Here is a 12,692-nt window from a genome sequence, read left to right as displayed (position 1 = left end):
TCTTTAGGGATAATGGTTTCAAGAGAAACTGACTCAAAGATAAGTGTTTTGTTTCAATGGAAACAGACTCAAAGATAGGATTTTGATAGAAACTGTCTCAAGGGAGACAAAATTCGTTTCAAGGGAAACAAATCTCAAAGATATTTGTTTTGTTTCAAGGGAAACAAACTCAAATATGATTTTTGTTTTGTTGCAAGTGAAACAGACTCAAAGATTTCTTTGTTTTTTTCAAGTGAAACAGACTCAAAGATAAATGTTTCAAAAGCAACTGTCTTGAAAGAGACAAAATTCGTTTTTGTGTTTAAAGGGAAATGTCTCAAATATCGTTGTTTCATGGGAAACTGTCTCAAATGAGAAAAAATTCGTTTCAAGGGAAACAATCTCAAAGGTTGGTTTTTCATTAGAAACTGTCTCAAGAGAGACAAAATTTGTTTTTAAATAAATAAACTCAAAGATGATTTTGTTAGTAGAAACAAACTCAAAGATTTTTTCTCAAAAGAAATTGTCTCAAGAGAGACAAAATTTTGTTTTCAAAGAAACATACTCAAAGATTTTTTTCATGAAATTGTCTCAAGAGAGACAAAACTTTGTTTCAAAAGAAATAGACTCTAAATTTTTTTCTCACAAGAAACAACTCAAAGATTTTTATTCAAAAGGAACATACTCAAAGATTTGTTTCAAGAGAAACTGTCTCAAGAGAGATAAAAATCGTTTTAAGAGAAAAAGATTCAAAGATTGTCAATTTTGTTTCTAACGAAACAATCTCAAAGGTGTTTGCTTTTAAAGGGGAAACTGTCTCACGCGAGATGAATCGATTTTGAAAAACTCAAGTGAGATTAATTTTGTTTCAAGTACAACTAATTTAAATTTGTATCTCAGAGAAAAAATGTCTCAAGCGAGACGAAATTTGTTTTGAAATAAACAACAATCTCAAGTGAGATTAATTTTGTTTTATGTGAAGCAAATTCAAAATTTGTATCTCAAAGGAAAAATGTCTCAAGCGAGACGAAATTTGTTTTGAAAGAAACAACAATCTCAAGTGAGATTAATTTTGTTTCAAGTAAAGCAAATTCAAAATTTGTATCTCAAAGGAAAAATGTCTAAAGCGAGCCAAATATTGTTTTAAGAGAAATTGTCTTAAGTGTGATAAAATTTGTTTTTATAAAACTATCTCAAGAGAGACAAAATTTGTTTCAAGAAAAACACCCACAAAGGCGATATAAAGTCTGCTTGTTCCTGCATGTTGAGGAAATGTCTTGATTGTTGACTTCAGGAATTCAAATCATTATTTCTTCAAGGTAGAGATATCTAGTCATTTTCGAGCTTTGATTTCCTGAGAGATCAAAATGATGCATTTTTTACTGACTATCTTTGATGTTATTATGGATGTCAAGATGAATTTTTTTTTATTATTTTTTATTGAATTTGTCTTCAAGTGAAGAGAAAAATGTCTTTAATACACATGATGATAAATGTTTGATGCAACGATGCAAACTCATGTAACATGTATGCATGTATGCTCGATCTGAAGGAGAATAGTTGCGAGAGCAGTTTTCATTCTATCTTTCATTTAGTTTGTCTTCATTTCCACCATGGTGTACTCTTGCAAACCTTAACCTGAGACTATTTGTTTGTCCCATTAAATTTTGCCCCAAAATTTAGCTTCTCTTGCCCCAGCTTCGATCTTGAGCTTCTCTTGCCCCAGCTTCGATCTTGAGCTTCAGATAGATATTCATTGAATTCCAAGATATGCCTCCAGAGAGATTATCTTGTTTGAAAATGTTTTTTTTAATTATTATTTTCAGAAGCCTGAAAACATCAATTAGAAGAGTTTTGAAAAATGTTTAATCAAAGATTTGAAAATATTACCCCTTTCAAGGTTTCACAATTGACAAATCATAGAACAAGAGTTCATTGGATATCAAAGAGTTAATTACACTGTTAATCCTTCAATAAATTATAGCTATTTGACAAGTGTCAAGATCAATGCTATCTTTGAGAAATGGTTAAGTAAGAAAGGATAAAAAAAATCTCAAGTGGTTATTTTTGGTCAAAGGTGTGGTATTCGCATTTATTTGTTGTTCACTGATCTGATGGAGTAGCTTCTGTACTCATTTATTGGAAGTGTTCTCCGACTCACAGCTCTCATGATCTTATTCGGGTTGTGCGATGCCTCATCAAGGGATTTGGGTGATTGCCTCCTTTGCAATAGTCTTCATATTCGAGCCACCTTTTCAGGTTTTCAACTCGAATCCTCATTTGGTTTTAAGACGTTATTCAGAATTTACATCTTGAACCCCCCCTTTGTTATTTTTCTCTATCATGCATTAAAGATTCTAGAAAACATTTTTTTAAAAAAATAAAAGATTAATCCTGATAGGCGGGATGAAATCTGAAGATAGTCTCTTCTGCTTAGAAATCCATGTATAATTAGAAAGGACTTTTAAGGCACGTAATGTAGGTCATGGTTTATGGTTATGAAAGAAATGGATAAATAGGCCCAAATAAGTGTTTAAGGGTAATTGAACCAAATATCAATTTGTTATGATGCCTTAGATTGTCTTGCTCAATTTGAATATGCTCGTATGTGTCTTTCTCTTGATGTTCTGTGATCTTCGAGTGAAGTGATTCTGGAATGATTGTGCTTGATCAATCTCATGGTTTAAAACTCGATGTGTCATTTGAGTTGAGAGACTCTTTGTCTATGCTCCTTGTTTTCTTTTTGCTCTTTGTTTTTTCTTTTGCTTTAATTTTTTCTTTGTTTCTTTTCTCTTTGTTTTTTTCTTTGCACTTTTTTTCTTTGCTTCTTTTATGTTTGTTTTTCTTGTCACTTCGCTTTGATTTGATCTTTGCTCTCTGCATCTGGTTCAACTTTCGGTATCTATTCTGAATCGATGTCTTCACTCATGCGAGCAGATTTACTCCACCTTGCCCCCCAGTGTGGAGGGTGATCCTTGGTTAGGGTTGAATTAGAAGAAAATATCATTCAGGCTCAAGAGAGGACACAAGGGATATATTTTCTCCTTTTGTGAAGGGATAAATAAAGAAAGTCATTCATCATCTCATACACAGAAGTCCTCGCAGAAGAAATATCCCCAAGGGGATAGATTTTCAGGATTAGTTTTATTCACATGAAAAAAATGTAATTAATGCATGATAGAATTATTTTGAATTAATTTTGTTTTTCTTCTTGCTCCCGATATGCCTCAATTGTACAAGCTCATCTTCAGAAAAATGATGTGAGATGCCCCACGTCTTGTTGAAGGAGGGTTCATGTTCAAGTGAACATCTTGTACTCAATGTCTTCAGGTTTTATTGGTAGAAAAATGTCGATTTTGCATATAAGAAGACGATGGTGTGATTTTATTGGCTCAAAGAAAGGTATGTGTATGACTTTTTGTGGATTGAAATGATAAATGCAGTGTTTCAAGGTCGAAAAGAATGTTTTAAGGTCTCAAAGAGAGGGAATATCAAAATTTGGTCTTTGGTAGTGACCATGAATTATTTCAGGTAAAGAATTGAGAAATTTTATTTTGGGGTTTTTAGATAGTATAAGAAAGGTCTAATCTTGTCATATGTTAAAAATCTATAATTCTTGAAGAATTAAAAGAATCTGTAATTCATTTGATATCCGAAGAACTAAAGATTAAAACTCGTTCAATTGTTCAACCTTAGAAGGCAGCATAAGTTCAATCATTAATATTTAAAATATTTAAGCAAATAATAAAAGACAGAAAAAAACGAGTTCAAACCAAAATAATCTCTTTGGATGCAAATGGTAAATTCCATGCCCCCATCATTCTTTGATTGTTCATGTCCTTGAATTCATCAGGTTCTGGATCTTGCGCTTCAGTGCCTTTCAGTTCTTAGCGAAATCTCTGGAGCTTCTTAGGTGGTAGTTTTACACGAGATCAACATCGTAGACCTTAGGATATGAGTACTCTTTTCTCAGATCATCCTGGAAGGCTCAATCATACAACCAGTCGAACAAGCTTTCATCGTGTTGATTTCAGCTTCTTGCTTCTATTCTCAATATGGTCACGTGATCAAGATCACTTCCATTGACTTCTCTACAAATTGATCCCATGGTTTTATGAATGATGCATATGAAAATGCTAAAAAATAAAATACATATGCAAATATGCAAATGCAGATGCAAAAATGTTGATCCTAACGATGAATATCATAGAATAATTTTCACCAGAAATAAAAGCCTTCACATTACAAGGCAGTCCAATTCACGACATGCCTTCGCTTAAATGTTGAGTCTGAAGTGGATCACTAATTTTTCTTGGATATTCATTCGCGAAAATGATGCCTCTCAATGCTCTGTAACCTAACTCGGTTGATGCCCATGTGGTGCTGAAGTCAATGCGTCACTCCTTAATGATTAGCGATGGAATGCTCGTAGATAAGAATCTACTACTGGATTACTCCTCGAATTAGTGGATTATCATATCATTCTCAAATGTTGCACGATCTTGGAGCTCACTATTTCGTCTCGGATCTTTGTATTTGGAACTGATGCCCCTCAATGCTTTGTAAACTAACTCCGTTAATCCCTCAACTGTGCTGAAGCCATTGCGTCGCTCCTTGATGACTAGCGATGACATGATTGTAGATAAGATTCCACTGTTGGATTACTCATCGAATCAGTGGATCATCATTTCAGTCTCGAATGTTGCATGATCTTCGAGCAGACCTCATTCTTGTACTCCAAATTTCTTTCATTCTTCAATGCATGTATGTATATGCGACTGCTTGATTGAATACTTTCACCTCTTCTTGTGAAAATTTTCTCATGAATATCCCCTTGATGATCAACATTTTCACATTATGTTATGACGATGCAATGCAATGCAAAGAATGATGAAAAATGACACAAACAAATGAGAAGAAAAAAATGAGTTAGTGTACACAAACAAAAGAAAAGAAATTATTTAATATATGTAAGACAATTGATATAGATAAAAATGTTATTCAGATATGAATATAACACCTACCCCGTCATGATATCTACCTGAACATGTTTTAATAGATAACAATCCTACCCGGACATGCTTTCTACCAAAAATGTTCTTTAATCCTAACCGTATGGTATCTAATTTGCATGCAATTATTTAACAAAATTTAAAGCAAAAAGGAAAGGTTCAAAAACAATCCTCCTTTGTGTATACCTAATTTGGGTACCTACTGACGGACATAGGTTTGGAATATCTATACCTAGGGTGACCGTTCTACAGTTCACTATAGGCATAGTTTAGGCTCTAACAGGAAAAGGGGACTCGAATTGTCCTTAATGTCGGTGCCCCCTTGGGCTGCCAGACCCTCGATCCTCACCCATTACATGTTTCGAACGGAACGAGTTCAATTCGAGGAGATTTACTGCCTTATACCCATACGAGGAATAAATCCCTACGAAGCTATAAGGTATGTATCCCATGAGTTAATTGCTAAAACTCATACGAAGAATAAATTCTTACGAGAGTAAAGCAATCACCCTGACTAATTTGGATCGAAGCTCGTGTCTAGAGCTCATGTTATGCAGATGCACGTGATGTGTGTGAGAAGGAGCATACCTACCTTTGACTCAAAACGAAAAAGATATAAAACTCGACAAAAACTTGGATCGATCTTAAAACAAAAATTCAAATGGTAGTAATTAAAAAAATGAAGCAGTTAAAAACTTCAATAAACAGATCATAAGTTAACTAAACACCCGAATTAATAACTTCCACCACAACGACAATGTGTAAGCGACCTATATTCTGACTGTCTAAAAAAGTCCCCAGTGGAGTCGCCAAGCGGTCATAACAATTTTTTTTGATAAAACAATAAAAATATTATTTTTAAAAACGATTATGACTTTTATTTTGAAAATTTGGGTGATTTTGAATTGATTTGAATTAAATTGAAAGGAGTCGCTATCGACCTTTGGGTTAGGTAGGTCGAATACCTAAAAACATCTTTTAAAACAATTTTAAGAAAAAAATCATTTTTTAAGACAAAAATTGGTCTGCGCTTACCAACAATGCATTTCTAATGGTTCGAGAGTCGATTACGAGTGGGGAAGGGTAAGCACCCCCATAGCGCCCGAAATTGGTAATGTATTGCTTACACTTTGTCGTAAATGGTGGAAATTATGAATTCACATCGATAATTAAAGTATGATTCATTTATTAAAGTTAATTAATTTGCTTCGACTTATTAATCAGAAAAAAATCTTTAACTTGAAAAGAAATCTCGAGATTAGCAATTCTCCATCGGGAAAACTATCTCGTCTATTTCTTATCTGTAAAGAATATTCCCTCCCCGATAAAAATACGAATCGAATATAGATTGAAAATCGATATTTGTATACAATAAAATAAATTGCTATTTAAGGAAGCATGCTTTGCATAATTTGAGTAAAAACAAATTGATTGTCATTAAAAAAGTAAATTTGATTTATTTAGAGTTCGTATTCGTTAGAATGTCGTATCATATTACACTACTTCGATCAAGCAGTGCTTTCCACGCCCGTTCTACAAATAAAGTTCTTGAAAATAATTGAATAAAAAGGCATTAAAATGAACGAAATTATCATTTGGTACAATAATTCAAAATCAACTTCAAAGAGCAAATAATATATGCATACTTAAATAATACGAACACATATATAATATCCATACATGGTAAAATGTAAAGAAATAAAATCTAACTAAGTAAAAATTAAATTATAAAAGTAAAATAAACATACAATAAAACACAATAATTAAAGGAATAAAATTAAAGTACTGAAAAATAAAGAGATATAAATAAACGATTAAAATATTAAAACAAATAAAATATAAGTACTAAAAATTAAATAAAGAAAATAAAAAACATAAATTTAAAAGTGCATAAAGTTAAATAGAAGAAATAAAATGTTAATATCGAATTTTATTATGTATCATGTACCGTAAATGATGCGAGTTATACCCAGGACGAATTATCGCAAGATCGTACATGGCTTGAACATGAAATAAAACAAACAAAATAAATAAAAGGTTAACAATTAATAATTAGCGGTTAGAAAGGTTAGTTGTTGGGAAAGTTAGCGGTTAGCAAAGTCCGAACCATAATAATACGGATCATACCCCGGATCGGGTCACCACAAGGCCGAATCGAATATTAGAAATAATAAATAAACAAATAAATAAATAAATAAACAATTGTTAGAATGCAATAAAATAAAAGTCAATAGTTAGCAGAGTTCGAACCATAATAATGTAGATCATACCCCAGATCGGATCACCAAAAGGCCAATTCGAATATTAGAAACAAATACATACATACATAAATAAATAAATAACAATGATTAAAGTGCAATAAAATAAAAGTTAGTAGTTAGTAGTAAATAATATAGCATAATAGTGATTAAATTAAAAGTTAGTAAAATTAGTAGATATATTCGAAATAAATAAATAAAGAGTGCAACCAGAGTGCAAAACAAGAAAAAATGGAGGGGCCTATGGGTGATTTACCCAAAAAAATAAAAACAAAACATTCTCCCCCTTTTTCTTCTTCTCTGTTCTCGACTGGCCTATGAGGCCCTCAAAACCTGCCAATAACGCTGGCCACCAGAAACCGACGGTCATCACAATCCCCAACCAACATCGAATCAACCCGTGAAACCCGAACCGACTCAAAAAGAAATTGAAACCCCTTTTATCTTACTCTAACTCCTCATTTGAACTCAAACATCCTATTTGAGCATCGCTTGTCCTTCCGACCACCATCCACGGTGGTCGGGACACTACATTGGAACCGCCACCAACACAGAACTACAACCAATGCCTACACCCCACCACATTTACGTAACAAGGCTAAAAAAAGAATGAAAGAAAGCAAAAACGTGAAGGAGAGAACAGAGCCATTTTTTCCTTACTGTTTTTAAAACTTACAAAACGGGGGCTCAAATATGCTTTTTGCTTGACTTTTAAAGCCCCCACATATTACAAAAGGTAATATTACAAGTTTGGTACCTGCACTTTGTTTCCTCTTTAATTCTTGGATAAAATTAAGGTATTACAACCTTAGCTTAATAAAAAAATTAGTATAGGATTATATTTTGATAAACTGAAATAAAAGGACTAATTTATAGATATTTATAACATTTAGGGATGAAGTTTATAATTATACCAAAAGAAAATGTGGAAATAGTTGCAACGATGTAGTATAGAAGGGATTTAAAAGCTAAAACACAGAAGAAGTTTGATTTGCTGACCTTTAGTTTTTCCCTTCAAACTCCACGGCGCTGATCCAAGGAGTTTGGGAAACCCTAACACTTTCTCTCTAAAATCTCAACTGAAAAAGCCCCCAAAAGAAACTACCATCTTTTCCCTTCTCATTATCTTCAATAAGTCCACTCTAGGCTCCCCTAAACACACCTTTTCTGTTGCTCTCTTCATCCCAGTCAAGGTTGCTTCTTTAGCCTCTCTTTATTTTCCTCGGTTTTCTATTGTTCTTAGATTTTATTTGATGTTTATTGTATTTAATTCTACTATTGAGGATCTGGGTTTGGGCTGTTTCCTTTGTATGTTTTGGAATTTTTCACCAACTGGCGTTACCTGTGCTTCCGTGTCGTGTTGTCAGCACTGGTGTTTACGAGCAGTGAGGCTTATGTATATGATTTGTGGGTTTTTTTTTTTGTAAATTTGATTGCTTTTGTAGCTTTTTGTTTTAGAAGCTATCAAGTTTGAAGCTTTTCTAGATTAACCAATGCTATATCTGTTTCTCTTTTTTTTTATAGGAAGCGTTGGCGTCATTAAAACCCCCCCCCTAATGATTAACGGAACACCAATCGATGTTCCTTAATCAGCTGAGGGAGGAAAAGAGTGCCTCAAAATTCATTAATACCAAAAGATTACATAACGTTTAAAAACAAACAAACCTCGAAAGGGAAAAAACCTTTGGCTGGTGAAGAAGGGAATGAAAAAAGGGTTCTTATGCTTTGTATTTTAGACTCAAAAGTCTGAGCTGTTTTAGAAATGTTTTTACTTAATCTGGCTGTGACTCAGATGAAGAGATGTTTGGTAGTTCTCTGAATATGCAATTCATGTTAATTAATTAAGGAAAACATTTTGATGCTAAAGATTTTGATATTTAAGTTTGGTATGTTGCTTTGGTAATGTGATGTTGATAGTATTTGGCAAGCATGGTATGTTTTGCTCTTAGGTGAAGTGTTTATTTGTTGTCACTGTTTGTATATGCTATAGCATGTTGTCTGGCATTAGGATTAACTGACAATCCCTTTTGTATAAAGACATGCTTACTATCTATATTACTTCTGTATCGATCTGCATACGAAAAATTGCATGCGCAGAGGTTGCTTGTTTTTCTAGAATTTGAACAATTTTGTTTAAACTAACCAGTATAATGATGATTATAAGTCGCAATACAGTTTCTTTGTTTGCTTCTTATGTAGAAATGTTCCATAGATTTAGTAATAACAATGTGTTCGAAGTTAAAACATTTTTCAAGTCCTGAACTACAGTGAATCTTGGAAGAGGTAGGTGCCCTATTTAAAGAATTTATGATCAAAATATCAGATATCCCTCTTCCTCCTTGTATAGCTTTTCCCGATTCTAAATAAGAAGACAATGCTTGTGATCCTCCTTATCCCGGTGTGCAGGCTTGGCTCTTTTGCTAATATGAAAATGCTTTGGTTATTAATGCAATTAAAAAGTTTTCAAAGATCATGTTTTTTGGTGTTTGTGGATTGTGTAACATCTTGATATTTTTTTTCAATGTTTATTTATATTTTAAATCTGAAACTATAATGTATGCCTGAAGATGCAACTCTGCGTAATAATCTTCATACTTTCTTCCTTCTGCACAGTATGGCAGGTTTGGCACCAGAAGGATCTATGTTTGATGGTCGTCAATATGATCAGAAAATGGATGAGTTGTAAGTTTCCTGGTTTTAGAGCACTTGCATTCCTCCCTTTGCATATATTTGTGTTTCTACAGAGAGGAAAAAAAGGAAATTTTATTTGCTTTACGAGTTGATGATGCTCATATGGCGAATTGCATAGGCTCCAAAGTGATGGACAAGAATTTTTCACAAGTTATGATGAAGTTTATGACACTTTTGATGCAATGGGACTTCTAGAGAACCTTCTGAAGGGTATCTATGCATACGGTATGTAGTACTTTGGACAAAAAACCATGAATTTTGTAGTCTGCTTCTCTAAATACTTAAAAGTGCCATAGTGTGCCATTTGTTTGAACATTTATCATTTTTCTATGTTCTAATTTTTGGTAATTTATGCTAAATCCCAATTCCCTTCAAAATATTTAACCAGGTTTTGAGAAGCCTTCTGCAATTCAGCAACGAGGAATTGTTCCATTCTGCAAGGGTCTTGATGTAATTCAGCAAGCCCAATCTGGAACTGGGAAGACAGCAACATTCTGCTCTGGAATTTTACAGCAACTTGACTATGATGTAGTGCAATGCCAGGCTCTGGTTTTGGCACCCACAAGGGATTTGGCACAACAGATTGAGAAGGTGATGCGGGCTCTTGGTGATTACCTTGGTGTTAAAGTTCATGCTTGTGTTGGTGGGACAATTGCTCGTGAAGATCAGCGGATTCTTCAAAGTGGTGTTCATGTTGTTGTTGGCACCCCTGGTCGTGTGTTTGACATGTTGAGAAGGCAGTCACTCCGTCCAGATTATATTAAGATGTTTGTCTTGGACGAGGCTGATGAAATGCTTTCACGCGGTTTTAAGGACCAGGTTTGTTATTTCATCTTGCAGTCTTCCATTTTAATGATTTTGATTTCTGAAAGCTTTGGTTATGGAATTTTCTGCTCTATTAATGTTGTTATGTCTGTTAGATCTATGATATCTTCCAGCTGCTGCCAACCAGGGTTCAGGTTGGAGTTTTTTCAGCCACAATGCCACCTGAAGCCCTTGAGATTACTAGGAAGTTCATGAACAGACCTGTGAGAATTTTGGTTAAACGTGATGAGCTAACTCTTGAAGGTATCAAGCAGTTTTATGTGAACGTTGAAAAGGAAGAGTGGAAGCTCGAAACACTCTGTGATCTCTATGAGACTTGCAATCACCCAGAGTGTCATTTTCGTGAATACAAGGCGAAAGGTTGACTGGCTAACTGACAAAATGCAAAGTCGTGACCACACAGTCTCTGCCACACATGGAGATATGGACCAGAATACTCGTGACATCATCATGCGTGAATTCCGTTCTGGTTCTTCTCGTGTTCTCATCACTACCGATCTCCTTGCTCGTGGTATTGATGTGCAGCAAGTTTCTCTTGTCATAAACTATGATCTCCCGACGCAACCAGAGAACTACCTCCACCGCATTGGAAGAAGTGGAAGGTTTGGAAGAAAAGGCGTTTCCATTAACTTTGTAACTAATGATGATGAGAGAATGCTGTATGATATCCAGAGGTTCTACAATGTGGTCATTGAGGAGCTGCCGCAAAACGTTGCCGATCTCCTCTGATGAAATTACCACTTCCAAGATTGTCGAGGGCAAGGCGTTTTGTTTGTTCTGCAAGTTCTATTTTAAGGTGCATTTTCCCCTTTATCTAGATTCTTAGTGTTCTTAATCATATTTGACCATTTAATCTTATCAAAAAAAATATATATATATTTGACCATTTAATGATATATGGGTCTGCACAATTGCTACATAAAGATTGTCAAGTTTTTCCTACTCCTTTGTGAGGTGGGTTTATGTTGTTTCAAGTTTTGATGCCGCTAGCTAGGGTGTTTTTGGATTGTATTTCTTTGGTTTTCATCCTTGTAAATTAATTATACAATATTGCCTGGATTTTACTCTCACCCTATATGCATTTTGGTGGCTAAGGTATAATAAGCCTTTGTATATATATATTGGGTAATAATCGTTAGTATTCGATCTATTGATCGATTAATCTAAATCGAGTATTGTAGAAGTCTATTAAAGGTTGATCCTTCTAACTCAATTTGTTTTATTTATAGCATTAAACTTCAATTTTTTGACATTGTTTAAAGAATTTAGTGTCTTCGATCTATTGATTGACTAATCTAATCGAGTATTGTAGAGGCTCATTAAGGGTTGATCCTTCTAACTCAATTTGTTTAATTTATAGCATTAAAATTCAAATTTATGATATTGTTTAAAGAATTTGGTGTCTCATTTCACTAGACAAAATGGTTGGTGTATATAATCATTGATATTTGATTTTTTTTCCACTTTTGATCGGATTAACCTATAATTTTAGTTTCTCTCTTTTTAATCCAATGGTTAATTTTTTTATTTTCATATAAAAACTCTTAATGGCTCGAAAATAAAAACTTTTTAACCTTATTTTAGGGGTTTTAATTTTTTTTACTCCCCATAACTACAGCATTTCTAATTCTTGCTTCAACTTCTTTTCAACTAATAAATTTTAGGGTTAATTATACGGTTAATCACTTATCTTTGTGTTTTCTTTACTTTTGTTTACTAATTTCAAAATACATAAGATATAGTCACTTATATTTTTATTTGAACTAGATTTGGTCACCTCGAGTTAATTGTTGTTAACTAGGGGTGTTCAAATATACCCGACTCGATTGACCCGACCTGACTACCTTTCAACCCGGTTAAAAAATACCGGTATTTATTTTGAAAATACCTGATTTTCTGGGTAGGGCACTTGGCCCGTTAAATTTTC

General features: G+C 33.7%; 1 pseudogene; it reads left to right on the top strand.

Moving 5' to 3' along the window:
- The first annotated feature begins 8,249 nt into the window (after positions 1-8,249).
- On the top strand, positions 8,250-11,509 carry LOC120193296 (annotated as a pseudogene).
- Positions 11,510-12,692: the final 1,183 nt, after the last annotated feature.

This window comes from Hibiscus syriacus, unplaced genomic scaffold, assembly GCF_006381635.1.
Source record: "Hibiscus syriacus cultivar Baekdansim isolate YM2019G1 unplaced genomic scaffold, ASM638163v2 tig00116994_pilon, whole genome shotgun sequence".
Taxonomy (NCBI): Eukaryota; Viridiplantae; Streptophyta; class Magnoliopsida; order Malvales; family Malvaceae; genus Hibiscus; species Hibiscus syriacus.
The sequence above is the reverse complement of the archived record's forward strand: the minus strand, read 5'-3'. Positions and strand labels throughout refer to the sequence as shown.